Source organism: Aplidium turbinatum, chromosome 9 (genome assembly GCF_918807975.1).
Source record: "Aplidium turbinatum chromosome 9, kaAplTurb1.1, whole genome shotgun sequence".
NCBI lineage: Eukaryota > Metazoa > Chordata > Ascidiacea > Aplousobranchia > Polyclinidae > Aplidium > Aplidium turbinatum.
In genome coordinates, this window is record NC_137480.1 from 11856250 (window position 1) to 11874884 (window position 18635).

Here is an 18635-nt window from a genome sequence, read left to right on the forward strand (position 1 = left end):
ATCAGTACCTGAACTCTTCACAGCCCTTGCCAACTTCAACAATTTAGCTCAATCACACCCAGTTTGTCAGCTGATAAGCCGCCGACTTCATACCTTATTGGGTGTGTAAGAAACTCAACTAAACTTTGTCTCTTTAAACTGTTCTTTTGGTCAGTTTTAATGTCCTTCAAGCTAGTAAAAAGTCGTTCAACTGGAGCATTTGAACATGGCAGTACCGTAGATAGCAATTTCATGTTTCCTCTTTGCTAAATATGAACTCAAGTACGGAAGAAAACTTCACAAATGAACTTCCATTTATTTTGCAAGCAAACAAGAAAAAACTACTAACATCCCCAAAAAATCCCTAAATCATCAAAATCCCTAAACTTGTCCCTAAAAGTGGTCAAAAGTCCCGATTTAGGGACAAATTCCTATAAAATGAGAGCACTGGTCTCAAGAAGTAAAATAATAATGTGTTGCCAGACAGTACCAGGAGCTCATTTTTCTTAGCATCGCAGAAATGCCAAATTTAAGCCTTTTTAAAAATCAGGTTTAGATTTAGTTTAGACCAGGGGCAGTGTTGGGCGCGATAACTCATTTTTCAGTTAAGCGATACTGATAATCAATAAACAAAAAATGCCTATAGCGATAACGATGAACAATAAATTTAAAAAAAGTTAAGCGATAACGATAAAATTATCGCCGATAATGTCCGATGACGACAATTTTTTTTCTTGATTAGCGCTTCCCTAATCCCCATCCCATGCAGCACGAACTGTTTTCATCAACATGACAAAAAATTGAACATAATATACTGTAAAGGGACAAAAATTTTTGTAAGTTATGCATGAATAGAATCGCAACAGCAGCAGTGGGTATCGAATCTTCAACCTCTTGATCCAGAATCAAACCACTGAGGTAACCGCCGTGCTTATTAGTGTTGTCAACCGCGCAGCGTACGCTGCCGCGTACGCGGTGACGTCGCCGCGCCGCGCGGGCACCGCGTAGAAATGTTGACTGTGCCAACCGCGCCGCGCGGGCACCGCGCGGACAAATAATGAAGAACAAAACTGAAAAAAAATTTTTTTCGGTAGCATGGTTAAACAAACTTTTCAAGCTTGAACTCACTGTATCATTGAACATTCCAGTGTGATAACTGTTCTAGCGAGTTTATAACAGGTTCAGGTTGTGGAAATTTGGTAAATCCAAAGAAAAGCATCATGAAAAATGCGTTGCCAGATGAATTATTTTGCCAAATTTTTTAAACTTTTAAACATTTTATTGGAAGTAAAATCGCAATTACATAAATTTGGCATATTTAAGACCTGTTAGTAAATCAAAGGTTGTAGAATTAATGAGCCTTGCTCAGCATTACACGTTGGAGAGTTAAAATCCGGATAATAAGAAAAAAAAAGTAAAACTTTTGGAAAATTACAGGGAAATTCATTTATGAGAATCTGGTTACTGGCAACACTGTTCAATGCAATGTTGAGTGTGGTAGCCACTTTAACAAGTCGAAATTCTGCCACTGAAATTGACTACAATGCAACCGCCAACCAATCAGAACGTGTTATAAGAGGCTACCGTCCAATTGTGACCCTTCTAGCACTCATCCAGGGAGTTAATGCTTGTTTTGAATTTTATTTGGTAATTACAGAAGAAAAAGAGCAATAGCAGTGGTGAGAATCGAACACGCGTCAATGAAATGACTACTTCCTAGCCCTAACCCTAACCCCTAAGCCAACCAGCTGACAAAAAATCCATCACTTAATTTGCTTTCTATGATCTTCTTTTCGCCATTTTTTACGTCACTTAAACCGTAGCTTATGATTGGTTGGCGGTTGCATTCTAGTCAATTTCAGTGGCAGAATTTCGACTTGTTAAAGTGGCTACCGTTGAGTGTGACAGGCCAACGAGATATAACACAATGAGTGGAAACTCACTCTTCTCTTAGTGTTTCTCTTTTATCTCTCTCGTTTCTCTACGTCGTTCGTTTCATGGTTCACTGTTTGCACATGGAAGGCTACAGACTGCGACCGTACGGGTGTACGGCGTGCTAAGAATGCACTAAAGCAAGGCTAAAGTGACGGCGAATACCACGAAGCAATTGGACTGTTCCGACCATAGTATTATTGTTAGGTGGTTTAAAAGTTTATTTTCGTTACCGCTTGTCTTTTCAGATTATTGTGTGAAATTTTGAAGTAGGTTAATCAGTCCCTCAAAAGAGACAAGATAATGGCAAGCCAACATTTCCAATGCTGGTTGATAAAAAATCTTCCCTGGCAAACTTGATAGGATATTCATGGTACTTTTTTACACTGTTAAAGTTGGAAACAGATTTTTTAAAAAGAGATGTTAAAGAGTTGCCAAAAGATGAACAATATTTAACTGGAAGAAAAAAATCAGCATTAATTCCTGTTGTTAATGACGGAGTTAAATCAGAGCTCAGAGAGAGGAATTAAGTTGGCTACAGACTTCCAACCATCAGCTAAAAAACCAAAACACTTTGAGAATACACTGCAAGTGGTGGAGAAAAGCAGATCCAATAGGCCAAACTTAAGGAAAAAGCCGCTCACATAAGATATGGTAGATTTATCAATTGTCTTACCAAGTGAGCAATACAAATTAAAAAACAGTCCTAACAAAGTATATAAGTTTATGAAGGTTATGAAGCGGGATGGGAAAGATGTAGATGTGGACAATGTATTAAAGGAAGGGATGGAAAACTTGGTTTCAGTGAGAAAGATCGTGGAAGAATTTGGAAAGAACATAATTATGGAGATGATAATGAACGAGGAAAACGATTGGGATCAAAATGTGGAAGCCGACATGGTAGCAGGTCCATTAAAGAGAGTTACTCGAGAGGAGGTGACGCAAGCAATGAAGAAAATGAAATCGGGGAAGGCTCCTGGACTATCTGAAGTCACTGTGGAAATGATACGCGCAAGTGGAGAGACAGGATTGAAAGCAATACAGGAAATCAGTCAACGTGTGTTAGATGGAAAAGGAATGCCAAATGAATGGAAGATGAGTGTGGTGATACCCATCTTCAAGGGAAAGGGTGATGTAATGGATTGTGGGTCATATAGGGGAATAAAACTGTTGGAGCATGCAATGAAGGTAGTGGAAAGGGTGTTGGAGAATAGAATAGGAACTGTGGTGAAGCTGGACGAGATGCAGTGTGGATTTATGCCTGGGAAGGGAACGACAGATGCTATTTTTTATTTTGAGAAGGTTGCAAGAGGAATATCGGGACAAGGGTAAGAACTTGTACATGTGCTTCATGGACATGGAAAAGGCGTTTGATAGAGTTCCAAGAAGAGTGATGGAATGGACAATGAGAAAAAAAGTAATGCCAGAAGCTCTCGTGCAAGCCGTAATGGGTCTTTACGACGGTGCAAGGACAAGAGTTCGCGTTGGATCTGCCCTCTCAAACGAGTTTTCGGTGAAGGTCGGTGTACACCAGGGTTTTGTCCTCTCACCTCTAATCTTTGTCATTGTGATTGATGTGATTACCGAATGTGTAAGAGAAGATTCATTAATGGAGTACACCGATGATTTGGTTTTGTTGAGTGACACAATGGAAGATCTGAGGGAAATTTGAGAAGTGGAAGGAGTCGTTTGAATGTAAAGGTATGCGTGTGAACATCAAAAAGACAAAGGTCGTAATAAGCGGAACGGAAGGGGAAATCACAATGAGCAAAATTGACCCATGTGGCGTCTGCGGAAGAAGAGTGATGGCAAATTCTGTTACATGTACGAAATGCAAGAAATGGGTGCATGGAAGAAGAGAGTGACATGCAGATCTGGAGATGGTTTTGAATGTGAAAGATGCAAGAAGATTGAGGAAGGAATGATTGGTCCTGTTGAAAAGCTGAATGACGAAGTTGAATCAGTAAATGCCTTTTGCTATCTAGGAGATAGATTGAATGCCAGTGGTGGTTGTGAAGCGGCAGTGACTGCAAGAGGAAGGTTTGGTTGGGTGAAATTCAGAGAGTGTCGAGAGTTGTTATGTGGTAGAAGATTTCCGTTGAAAATGAGAGGAAGAATTTATACAAGTTGTGTGAGATCTGCAATGCTGTACGGAAGTGAGACATGGTGCTTACGGGAAAACGAATTGGCGATTTTAAGAAGAACTGAGAGAGCGATGGTGAGAGCAATGTGTGGTGTAAAGCTGATGGACAAAAGGAATACAGAAGAACTTATGAGCTTGCTTGGGTTGAATGAGAGTGTTGATAAGTTGGCAAAAGCGAATGGAGTGAGGTGGTATGGGCATGTTTTGAGAAGGGATGAAGATGATGTTTTGAGAAGAGCGCTGGAGTTGCGAGTGGAGGGTCGTAGAAAACAAGGAAGACCAAAGAAAACATGGAAAAAGCAAGTTGAGGAAGAAAGTAGCAAGGTGGGCTTGACAAGAGAGGACGCGCTAGACAGATTGATGTGGAGGCAGGGTGTGAAGACGATTGCGGCACTTGGAGGTGAATCCGGCCACCCTCGGTAACGGGGACATCACCGGATTAAAACTGGACTACTACTACTCATTATATATATACATTATATACTGATATTGTATCTACCCATCATTTTTGTACACTTTTTTATTCCAAGAGCATCTCCTGATAAGCAAGCAATCACATGTATTCCTCACATTGCACTAAGACAGTAACGTGTTTTTGATGTGTTGATATATTTCACTCTATCAGTGTGTGTTTGGTCACAGCGGTAAACCATAATCTCTTCGTGGGAAAATTGTAACATAAAGTTCCCGGATCCGTTCGTCTGTATGTAATGACCGAAAAAGAAACACTCCTTCGAAACGTCTATTCAAAATTGTATTTCTGTAAAAATAGCCTCAAAGCTGTCGAAATTGGATGCAACGCCGTACACCACTAAAACTTGTCACTACAGAACAGATTACTTAGATAAAAGACGGAAAATTTGTCCAGCTAGCAAGCACCAAGCAAACAGTTAAATTTGCGACTGACTTCCAACAAACAATTTTACGAATGACCAGAATAGATAGCAATATCTCAAATGCACGTATGCAGTACTGTGACGCAATAGTGAAAGACATTGTCACGCAATTCAAACCGGTGTTCAAAGGTAGTGATGCAATATTTCATCAGGTCTTACGACCGATGGTGCAATATTTGGACATTTTCTAGCAATTTCCATGACGTAAGATGCCAGCTAGGTTAAGTAGACCATAACGGTTTTTATATGACGTTTGATTTGATGAACAAAATTGTCGGGAACATAGCGGCCCCTAGTTATGACAGTCTAGCATGGCATAACTAAAAAAGAATTGACGACAATTGGGAGCCAATGAATAAAAACACACGATACACAAATTGTTTGAATCACTCACGTTTAAGTTAATACGTAAATACAAAGGGCATGCAAAGAATGAACAACAATAAGAGTAATACACGACGATACATGAAATTGGTACCATAGGTAGGCCTACACGCTAAAATGACGCTATATACAATGGTTGCGATAATAACCGACTGTTCTGGGCTCAGACAAGTGTCGGCCACCGCAGACAAAACCAGGCTCAAACCCTAACACTTAGGTGTTCTTTACGGGGGCGAGGCACGAAATATCCCTCAACACGTAGTCTACTTTCACTTTCCCCGTACTCTCATCATAGTTGCAGACGGCAACTTTAGCTCTACGAACCACAGGCTTCCCTTTCCTAATTTGTGGGACCACCTCATGCACCCTCCCAAGTTGATACTTCCCACGTTTACCAATGTCTTGGAGAGAACCCACCACTACAAGTTGACCAGGCTCCAAATTGTCGGCCATTTTTAACCATTTTTTCCGGCCCTGAAGACCTGGCAAGTAAAAATCGATCCATTTACTCCAAAACTGTTGAGAAAGTGACAAATTGAACCGATAATCCCTTCTTAATTGGTCACGATCATGTGGTTGCCCAACAGCACAGTATGGGTCTAAGTATGGGGTCAAAAGTGAGGCAGGGGTGATGACAGTAAACTCCCTAGGGTCGTCACTCAAAGGTACCAAAGGGCGTTCGTTTACGATCCGAACGGCACTGCTGGTGTACGTAAGCAGTTCAATAAAATTGGGCTTACGTATTGAAGAGTCTAAAATGTGAAAAAATGCAATTTTAAATTGTTTTACCATTGCTTCCCAAGCGCCACCTTGCGCTGGAGCATACGGAGGTATAAACTCCCAGTTTATCTGCTTCTGTCTCAGGGCGTTGTGAAATTCAGTTGATTTTATCAACTCGGGTAACTTCTTAGATGCTGCCTGAAAGGTGCTTCCATTATCGGAATAGATAGCAAAAACCTGTCCACGTAAATCTGTAAACCTAGTAAAGGCAAGTAAAAAATCACTCAGCGACAATGACGTAACCAGCTCAACATGAATAGCTCGAGATGCCATACATGTGAACAAGAGTCCCCAAGCTTTTTTGTGACTCCTACCTTCAACAAAGGTTAAAGGTCCAAGATAGTCTAAGCCGCAATCAAAGAAGGGTTTCCTATGCGCAGTTGTGCGAGACAAAGGTAAATCAGACATGAGCTGCCTTATAGGTCGCGCTTTCTCAATCGCGCATACACCACAGTCATTAAGATACCTCTTCACGGAGGCATTACTATTAGCGATCCAAAACTTCTGTCGCGTAGACAACAAAGTGTGCTGTACTCCACAGTGCGCATTTCCATTATGATGCGACAGTACAACAAGCCTAGTGAAGGGGTGTTTCGAAGGCAAAACAATCGGATGCTTTGCTTCAAGAGAGATCTCGGGAGAATTACTTAAGTGCCCTTCAATGCGGATTACACCAGCGTCATCTACACAAGGTCTGTACTTTTTAAGTGAACGCAATTCTTTCAAGCGTTCCTTCTCACGTTGCGAAGCACCAACACTACCCCGCTTTATCACTTCTTCAAGGGCATCCGGCGATCGCTTGGTCATTAAACGCACCACATCGCCATACACGCTCTTTTGAACAAACTTCACAGCCAACTCTAAAGCACTGTTAAGATAAAATGCATCCAGTTTTGGCTTCACAAAGCTACGCTTTCTCGTTTTACAGCACAAAAATGCAACAAAAGCAACCAAATAAGCGATTCTCTTTTTCATAGCATACAAAGAAGGTGCGGCCTCGATCAATCTGTGAAGACCACCCAGTCCAACGTCAAGCGACTCCTCTTCGTCACGAAGATATAGGCTATGGACAGGTACTGGAGTGGCATTTTCTACAGATAGAATTTCTTCACACTGATAGAGAAGACTAGAACCATTCAACCACAACTCTCGAAATTCTCTCTTTGTAATAAGATTTGGCTTTGTGCCAACATCAGCTGGGTTCATATCGGTAGGGCAAAAACGCCAATCCTGGACTCCAGACAACAATAAAATATGCTCAACTCGACGCGTGATAAACTTATTCAAACGTAAATCAGGGTTTTTAACCCACTGCAACACTGTCCGAGAATCACACCAAAAATATTTAATGCAGTCAGGCATCTTCAATGCCTCGTAGGCCTGGTTCACGAGTCTTGCTGTATTCAAAGCGGCAACGAGCTCTTTCCTAGCTATCGGCCAAGAAAACTGATTTTTTACAACAATGGTAGATTTACCCAGAACGAAAGACACACTAGGAACTCCATTAACCAATCTACGCAAGTAAACAACAGAAGAGAAAGCTTGATTCGAAGCATCACTAAACCCATGCAATTGATATGAAACAATATCATCCGGACTGCACACACCAGAGTTTGCAAAATACCATTTCGGTAACGAAAAATCCTTAAGCAGGTCCAAAGAGCGAAGCCACGACTCCCACTCTTTAACAAAGCTATCAGAGACCTCGGTGTCCCAATCAAACTTATCCATTGCCAATTGCTGAAGTATCAGGCGTGCTTTTAGAAAAAATGGCGCTCCAAAGCCTAGCGGATCAAAATTTTGTCCAAGCTGACTGAGCATACTTCGGCGCGTGTGTTTAGCTAAGGGCTTTAAGGAACATGCGATACGCATCTCGTCAGACTCGGTTTGCCACACACAACCCAATGTCTTCGCTGATGGCAAAGTAATATCATCAGTCTGAAAGTCCACATCACGAATCAAAGGTGAGAGCATCTCATTATCCAAATTTGACAAGACAATCATAGCCTCCTTGTTAGCACTCCACTTAACAAGTTTAAACCCACGGCTATCAAACAAAGCAATTGATTCATGAGTGATTTGCTGAGCTTCCTCTAAGCTATCAGCCGAAAATATAAAATCATCCATTTACATATTATTTGCAATATTGCAGAGTGTCAGGTCACTAGCACCGCTGGAATTTTGCTCGATCATTTTCTTTATAGCCAAGCAAGCGATATATGGGCTACTCTTTATTCCCCAAAGGTGTACACAAAAACGAAATGGTACCATCTTACCACTTTCAAGATCATCATCTTCAAACCACAATATACGAAACAAATCCCTTTGCGACTCAGGTAACTTTATTTGAAAGAAGCATTTAGTCAATTGTTTAAAAAACTTTATAAAATTACCTTGTTAAGTTCTTATTAAATCGTTAAAATCGTTCAGTTAAATTATTTTATCTCATGTAACCTCGTATTTGTGTTCTAAAACGATATGATTCATTATATGCTCATGTTTTCCCAGCTGGTCTTGATTTAATATTCTACAAAACCTTATATATTCAATTCGATTTCGAAGCTACTGTTCCATCCATCCTTATGTTTTATTGATACAGTTATAATGTCTGATGCTGCAATGTAAGATGACTGATGACAGGCAGCACCTTGACTGGTTAACCGCAAGGTTGTTCGGTGCTGCCAGACCTTTCTATTGCCATATTTTGATTTGTATGTAATTGTGTTTCTTTATATCGAGTCGTATTAGAAAGGCAAATAAAAACAATATCTCTCTCAATATCTCTCTCACATCAGCCATGAGACCAAATCTACCAAGCCGAAATCTAGCCAAGACATCTACCAGAGGGTTCAACAAGTCAGGACCCGAAAACATTACATCATTAACACAAGTTCCTCGAAATTCAGACTTGCCATCGTAAACAATGCGCTTTTTTAATTGTGACGTCACAAAGTATGGTAAATACCACTGAAAGCCTTTTACATTTTCTGCTTCACCAGTACGCTCAATATAGCCATTAGATTTAAGATCTTTCATGGTGTCGGTAAGGAAATCACGAAGTTCAGGTTGATTTAAAGCTTTCTTCCTTAAAGCAGCTGCTCTATCTGACGCCAACACAAAATTGTTAGGTAAATCAATATCTTTCTTCAACGGTACAGGTATCTCAAATCGACCATCTTTCAACTCAATATTCGGTTCGACAAGTTCTCTAGCCAAAATATCATTGCGAGACAATTCACAGGTTTCATTTTGCAAGGTCAAATCATGAATGACTTTATTCAGGTCTGCTATTTCCATATCACGAGACTCAATTTTACGCTGAAAGCCAGAGATGACATCCGACTCTGAAGACGTTTGCACTCTGCACACGTTAGCAACGCTTTCATCTAAGGGTGACTTACCACCACAAGCCAACCAACCGAGAGGAGTGAGCAAAGCATGTGGTTCACTACGATTCTCACCAACACGCTCTTCTTTAGCACACATCAAATAAGCGTTGTCGTTTCCAATCAGTACATCTACAGTACTACAATCATTCAAATGAAACATATTCACGTCATGAAAATGACGGAAACTACTTAAATCCTGCTTATGTGGTAAAGTTTTAACATCGTCAGCCCAAGCTGGGTTAACCACTGAAGTTATATCACAAAACAGTTCATTCGTTTCTAACGACTGAATGTTGAGTTTAACAAGGTCAGCACAAGTAGGTTTCTGACCAGCCAGAGTATCCATTTTAAACGACGCTTTGTCATACGGTTTAACGTCAAGTTCGCAGACCAAATCACTAGAAACAAAAGTCAACTGAGAACCAGGATCATGCTGACAATACACCAACTTCGATTTGCCAGTCATTGGATTCAAAACACGAGCAGCAGTAACGCGGTTAAAGGCTGCTTTAACATTTCTAATCTTAACATTACGCACAGGAACTCTGGCACGAGCATCATCTTTACCGACCGAATCCAGAGAATCACGTGACGTCACATAAAAATCATGCAGAAGAAAATAGTGTTTTCTATCGTTGTTAGGGCCACACTGACGACAGTTGTTTGCATGAACGCAATCCCTAACCATATGCTGGCGCAAACAATTTAAGCATTTGCCAGCTTTCACAATGACATCTCTCCGATCTTTAAGTGTCAAGCGCAAAAATTCTTTACAATTAGACAAAAAATGATATTCAACTTGACCACGTGACGAACAATAAAAACATGCCGGTATGTCACTACGTCTGGCCACATCACTGCGCGGTGCGCCAACAGCAGTCGAGTACTGCGAACTCCCTGAAATCACATTATCATGGGGTTTTAGCGACGTCTGCCTAACCGGACAAGAAGGCAATTTTCCTTTGCCAAACTTTTTAAAATGCTGCGACTCACCAGAATCGCCCATTAGCATAATGCTAAAATCAGTCGACTTGCGCGTTTCTTCTCAAACTACAAATTCAAACAAACTCTGAAAAGTAGGCTCATCAGTACCACCATACTGATCACCTAAAAAGTCAAGATAACGCTGCTTAGCGTCAAACGGGAGTCGCTTAGCCAAATCCAAAACAAAACGTCCTTCCAATTTGTCACGCTGACCATAAGCTTGTGCGTAAAGCAGACACTGCGACAATTCATCTTTAAACTCTTTCAGATCACTGGAAGAGGTCGAAGTCAATTTGCTACCATAGCGATACTTCCTAATTTCCGGTTCGGCGAAAAGACCTCCACGAACCCCAAAACGCTGGGACAAGCGAGCTAACGACATTTCTATCCTGTCTTCTTCTGACAAGCCAGGAGTGTCAGAAACCAAATTAGCATTCGTTTCTAGCACAAGCTGCTTGTAACAAAGTCAAACGAGTTCCTTTAAAGGGTGAAGCTGCCATTAAGGCCATAACACGATTTTTAAAGAAGATAAATGGCATATTATTACCATCGTAACCAATCAAGGCCGCCTTATCGAAAAACGTCCTACTATTTTGGTATTCAAAAAAGCAATCCTGTTGTTGAGAACTCGATTTAGCGGGAGAAGACAAACTATATCCCTTAAGGGGCTGAGGGGGCTCAGTCACATGCACAGCCCGATCACGATCCTCACACACGTTAAAATCAGGAGACGCGTTACGCCTCTCACAATCACGCAAATTACGTGTAGCTGGGCGATCAAAAACTAGCGGCGCAGAAAACTGTGAAGGGGGCAAAGCATTACTGCTAATGGCGGCCCCGTGACCTGCACGTTCTGGGGGAGGAGTTCGGCTAAAATTCGCAGGCCTTGGCTCTAGGTCCTTCGGAAGACCCTTAGCTGCGGCCCCGAGACCTCCTGAAACAGCTGGAAAACGTGTGGATTGCACTGGTCCACTTACAGATTGAACAGGCGTCTGGAAAAGGTTATGTAAATTTAACTGCGATTGATGTTCATTTCTGGAATGGCTAGAAGAGCCCTTCTTAGAACTACGCCGGGAGCCCAACTCTGAACGATATTCAGCTAAAACTACCTCTTTACGTTGTTCAGCCCTCAACTGAGCGTCTTTGAGTGCGAACTCAGCAGCTCTCGCTTCGGCTCTCGCGGCGGCCTCAGCAGCTCTCGCTTCGGCCTCAGCTCTCGCGACGGCCTCTGCTCGTACGGCCTCAGCAGCTCTCGCGTCGGCTTCAGCTCTCGCGATGGCCTCTGCTCGTATGGCCTCAGCTCTCGCCATGGCCTCAGCAGTTCTTGCTTCAGCCTCAGCTTGTATCTGGAGCTCCTCTCGTCTTAGCTGTAGGTTAATTTGTGCAACTATCCGAGACGAACTCTTAGACATCCTAGTGCTTACATTTGAGGCGCTATCCTCAGGATGTATGTCAGCATCCAACATATCTGAAAACTCATTTTCTTTTTGTTCGAAGTTATTTTTTAACAAGTTAAATTCGGGATCTACCCTATCACGAAGTTCTGCCAAGATTGCAGAGTTAAAAATTTTAGTCAAAAGAGCATGGAAATGCCGTAAATCCTCTTCCAAAGTAGAGAACTTAGATCTAAAAATTAACAGTTCCTGCTTATCACTCAAAGAACCTAGGGCTACAGAAAGTTCCCCAATTTGAGTCAAAATATCCCGTCTAAGATGCCGGGCCTCTCGAACTGACTTAGCTTCATCGTTGCTGGGTCCCTCCCCAGAATGGCCTGCCCGACCGCAAAGAACACCATCAGGCTTAAACTCAGTCGAGTCGACGGCGGTCGAGTCCCTGTCGCCACCGAGTGTAGACATATTAAATGTTGGGGCTAAATTTAACAATTAAAAAAATTACGTTACACAAACACACAAAATTAAGTTATAAGAAACTTAACTGCAAAGTTCGAAAAATACAAAAAGAATTGAAATGCACGATACCGTAGATGTAAGGGTATATGAATGAAGTCCAAAAGTTCCACAAAACTTGCTTGGATTCGTTCACTTGAATCTTCAAGCACAGATCGATTGTCTTTAATCTTTTTTTTTCAAATGAATGTTAATGTTGTTTTTTCTTCAGTACCAACTGAGAAGAAATGTCTTTAAGTTTAACTTGAAGTTCTTCTGCACCAACTGAGAAGAAAGGTCTTTAATTCTCTTTTGCTTCTGTAGACTACCAACCAACAACTTCGTCTTTTATCATTTCTTGCTTCAAGTTTTTCTTGGCCTACCAGCTAACAAGCGACGTCTTTTATTTTTTATGGTCACAGCGGTAAACCATAATCTCTTCGTGGGAAAATTGTAACATAAAGTTCCCGGATCCGTTCGTCTGTATGTAATGACCGAAAAAGAAACACTCCTTCGAAACGTCTATTCAATTGTATTTCTGTAAAAATAGCCTCAAAGCTGTCGAAATTGGATGCAACACCGTACACCACTAAAACTTGTCACTACAGAACAGATTACTTAGATAAAAGACGGAAAATTTGTCCAGCTAGCAAGCACCAAGCAAACAGTTAAATTTGCGACTGACTTCCAACAAACAATTTTACGAATGACCAGAATAGATAGCAATATCTCAAATGCACGTATGCAGTACTGTGACGCAATGGTGAAAGACATTGTCACGCAATTCAAACCGGTGGTCAAAGGTAGTGATGCAATATTTCATCAGGTCTTACGACCGATGGTGCAATATTTGGACATTTTCTAGCAATTTCCATGACGTAAGATGCCAGCTAGGTTAAGTAGACCATAACGGTTTTTATATGACGTTTGATTTGATGAACAAAATTGTCGGGAACAGTGTTGTGTATTTGTTCAATTGGAAACTGGGTATGGCAGCAAATAACAGCAGGCTTGCTTTACACCAGGGATTCTTAACCTTTTTTCCCTTATTACCCATTTCTGTCCAGATCAAAGTCCCATTACCCGAAATCTAATTTTATCTATTTTACCATATTAAAAATATAAAACAGCGTTATTCAACAAATACAACATTTAATGTAAAGAACGTCATCAATAGTTTCAGTGAGACATTTTCGCTTTTTTTGTGTACAATCGATGCAATATTGGGTTTGATTTTGGATACTGCACAAAGCAAATCTGACTTCAGATCTAACAGCTTGTTTCGTAATTTTGACTTCAAAGCAACAACACTTGAAAATGTTGATTCACAGAGGTAAGTGGAAGGGAACATATAGTCAACAATGTTAGTGGTTTTGCACAACTTTTGGATAGGCTTTCCCCAGAATTTTCCCAAGCTTTCATCTTCAAAAGAATATAGCTCGCTCGTCTCAACACTAACTCTAAATGTACACTTAGCTATATAAACTACTTCAAACAACTGCTAACAGCAACGCAGCCATCAAGCTTGCTCATAAAACAACTGTAAATGAACTGATTATACAAGAAAAATCTTACTATTATGTCACAAAAATGAAATACATAAAACCGGCAACAAAAATGATGCGAAAAATAAGTCACTATGACGAAACAATTCTAAAAATGATAAAATATCACTGTGCTTGTTTGGTTGTTTTGAACGGACTCAAAACATAAAAAAAAGCATATGTAATAAAGCAACTTTACCACTTACAGCTGTGACATTGTTTGTTACATCTATAATTCTAAATATTCTGGTTCAGCTGATTACCCACCTGCTATCCTAAAATTACCCACATGTGGGTAATTACCCATAGGTTAAGAACCACTGCTTTACACCAAGATGGAAATAATGCAAAAACTTGTATGACAACATTAAAATAATACAAATTGGCTATGGACTAACTTTATTAGGCCCAGTTATCACAAAATGAGATATTTTATAGCAAATGATATTTCAAAAATTGATTGATTTTCAAATATTTTTGTATTATGCATGAACATACGAACCCTGTCACAAAATTCACATAAAACTGCAAATTTTTTGGCAGATTTGAATTAAATCAAGTAGCTGCAATGATGTTGATACCAAACACCATTTGTCTATCTTGTTTGGTTTTTGAGTTATTGCGATTTTAGTGTAGCGGATTTGGGGGGTTGCGGAGGTGGTGGTACGGGGGGTCCCACAACCCCCATAGTTTTTTTGGCTGAATCTGACCTAAACTGGACACCATTTCTCAATGGCACAACTTTGATTTAAAAAATAAGGGAGAGATGATGCACCCTACTCTTCATGCTGCTCTTCTAAAGGTATCGGAATATTGTATGTCTGATTTAGGTGCAAATTATGTATTATTGGAAAAGTTTCAAACCGACCCCTTAGAGCAGTGGTCTCCAACCTGTAGGTCGCGACCCCAAGTGGGGTCGCCTTAACTTTTCCTGAGGTCGCCACAACTCACCATATTCAATGTGTTACCGTTTCAATTCATTACTGAAAAAAAGACCTATACTTTTTTGTTCTAGTTCGCAACCTTTGCCTGTGTTTTGGAGTCCAGCTTGCTACCTCGTGTCACAAATAAACCATTGTGGTGCAATAATCAAAAACGGAATAGTTGCGACAAGTAGGACAGAGCAAAAGCATTCGCGATACTAGTTTAGACTAACTTTTTATTGCTTTTTATTTTAGACTAGCATGCTTGGTGAAACTCCCATCGCCTCTCTGATGTCACAATGCAAATTAACATCAAACAGCAAGCGCTATTACAGCATGCTTCGTGAAACTCCCATCGCCTCTCTTCCACAAATTATCAAATTTCAATGTCTACAGGAGCTGTTTGAACTGCATTTAGGAAGTTACTAGGGTTCAATCATTGCATTTTAAAGTAAAAATAAAAAGTCATATTTTATGATCTAAAACAGAAAATATGACTTTATTCTCTTAAGCTTCACGATAAACCGTGACGCCGCAAAGCAACTACATAAATTATATATGTCACCACCGTTCCGACCGGCTAAACTTTCGCTACCGTCGCCCACTTTGGCCGTCGCCCACTTGGCTCGTCGCCCACCTTGGCCGTCGCCCACTTGACTCGTCGCCCACCTGGTCTCGCCCAGTTGTCGTGTACCGAAGGTAGAGTGCCCTGTTTTGTTCTAAGCCAGAGGCAACGAATCTGCGGCCCGACAAAGAGTTTTGTGAGGCCCGCAAAACGATTTGACAATCGCTCATGCATTAAAGACACCTCAAAGCTGTTTTATGCATTTACCCTTCCTTTGCTATTTTCTTGCCCAAAACACTGACTTTCAAGATGTAAAGTTAGAAAATAGGGAAGCTACAAGGCAAAGTTGTTAAAACACTATTCACCAACTTCACCTTGTATTTTTGGTCGATTCCAATCTATGACGTCATAGAATTTTGACAAGCGCTAAGTTGTGTTGCCCGATAACTCATGTGTGTGTAATTGACAAAGTGGCCCTCGACCACAAAAAGGTTCGTCTCCCCTGTGTTAAACTGTTTTATTCGCATCAACAGCGCACGGGTACAAATAATTGACACAGCGAGAGAGCACAAACAAACATAGCCAGGTCGAAGACTTTCAGAAACCGGCCTGCCACACCCCGCGGCGGCGGGGAGCGGCGTGACGATGCACTCGGAGGGGTAAGTCCACCAGCTTAGGTCGCGGGGCCAGGCTGGGGAGTCGAGGTACCTGTGGTGGGAGAGTGTGGATCGAAAACGTTACATGACCCGTCCGCAAATAAAGCGGGAGAGGGTCGCTAGTCCTCACGTTGCCTTACATGCGAGAGTGGGAGCTCACGACGTTGGATTGCTCAGTGAAGGCAAGTCGAGCCTTGTATTCTCCCAGAAACAACTTAGGTTTGTGGTACCAAAATAGAGAAAAATCTTGAAAGTGGATTAAGCTGTTTCATGCCACACTTCCGCAAGACTATGAGGACTACAAAGCGCTTGACAAGAAAGATCTCTTGTAAACAATGAAACTCGTGCGTTTTTCCTACGCCGCATCGCACTAAATCGATAAACAATTCTACTTTCGCTGCAGCGAATTCGTTACGACCAAACGGACTAGTACGAAGTCGATCGGTAAAGCGGTTTCAATTATCCGATTTCGTTTGCATTTTGAAACCGGTTTGGCTCTACAACCGGTTATTCTATATTCGGTATTCTATTTTGCCCATCCCTAATTGTCATGCAAAGAACCATCTCAGAAACTGTTAAAGTTGCAGTAATCATAATATACAGTACCGGTACGCAGAGATGGGCTTGATCTTGAAGATCACTTTTTTTTTAGTGATCTTGATCTAAGATCACTTTTTTTTGTGTGATCTTGATCTTGAAGAACAGTAAGATCAAGATCACTTTAAAATTGAAGTTTACTTCTTGATAAAGGCATTTTTTTAGAACTCGTAGTGTACAAAGTAGTTAGTGGCAACTACTAACATTAAGCCACTGTTAATGGTATGTGTCCAACAAAAGACGATTTAAAGTCTCCATCTAATCTGGTCAGTGTTGCCACTTCAAAATTGAAAAAGTTTTCTGTGTTGGTCATAATAAAGAAGTCAACTTCCGTGTACTTTATGTTGACGTATAATAAAAAATGATTTAACTTTGTTCACAATTTCCATGTGTGAATTTTAAAGAAATGTTTGCTTTCGTTGACCCAATTTTAGATGTTTCAAAAGTCTAGAATGGCGGTGTTAAAAAATCTGGACTCTAGCCGACTTTGGTCATGTAAAGTGGTTTATTGCAGCAAATCAACCAGACCAAGATTTGTTTAGGGTCTGAATATGGAGCGGTTTGTCTGACCGCAAACCTCTGAACTTTTTTGATAGCAGACAACAGTATCAAGGTTACCAGATGGGTAAATGGTGCAATAAACATTGACATATTACAGTGAAAGTTAAAATTACTTAGTAAAACGAATAAAAACTCCCACATGAACCAGACAAAAATTGGGTAAAAAATGATGCACTTCAAAATTTATTTTTATTTATTTATTATAGATAAAAAGTATAAAACTAATTGCAAATTTTTGCGACTTTTTCAGTAGGCTACTACTGTAATTAACCTCGGCCTTGGGTGTGACGTTGCGATTCTACGCAAACTACGTCAACAAATTGATAGGCGTAATAGCAACAGTCACTAACTTATTACAATTCTTAGGCCAGCGATCGAGTAGTTAAATGTAAAAGTTAGCAATACCAACTATATACCTTTACCCAGGTGTCTTATAGTAATTATTTTTTGCAACATCATTGATCAAAAACTTCATCTTTTTTCAAGTACCGGTACACAAAAAGTGATCTTGACCTTCAAGACAGGCCCGTAATTGCCAGGGGGGGGGCTTGGGGGGCAATGCCCCCCCCAAGCTCAAAGGAAAAACTCTGCCAGGCAAGCTACATTTGGTTTTCCAATTCCAAATGAGTACGGTAATTCCAGACAAAAAAATTTCTATATTTAATTTTTTTGATTCTCATATGTCACTTTGTACAATTATCTTGCTTGTAATTTTGTAGTTGTTATGCACTGGTAGGGTAATAGTTATAGGGTTATTCCAGACAGATTGCACGATAATGATTTTTAAATTTGGGTGGGTTATTTTGGCAAGGCATCTCAGGTAAAAGCAATTACAATGGAGAAAAATGCTGGTTTTGGAAATATTGTCCATGAATATCTCTTAAAAACAAATCCATCAACATTGGTATTGGTATCAGCTTGGATAGCTGTTAGTGTTTTTTGACGTTTACTGCCGAATATTACACCCCAAAGGGGATAAATTGGTTTGGTGGAGACCTGTACCAGACAAAGTCACGAGGGTCGTTCCTGACAAAGTTGTGTGTTAAAAATATTGCATCCAGTGGCGTAGCCTAAGGGGAGGGGGGTTTGAGGATTACAACCCCCCCTTTGGCACGCGTGTGACGTCACTATATTGAGAATGATGCTTTCAGTCTCTTTATGCTTGAGAATGATGTTGCCTAATTTTAAGCAAAACTGCATTAAAAGAGCGAGTTTTGTCAATACGGTACCAAACATTCAAACATCTCAGCCAGGATTTAGCAATAAGAAAACATAGAGACTTAGCTTTATTTCCGAAAAATGCCGAAGAAAACATGATCTTATTCTTTTGCTATGCCACCGGACAGCACCATTTTGCAGGAATATTGATACCCACATTTTGGTTGTAAATGCTCTCAGAATGCACCAAATTCAAAG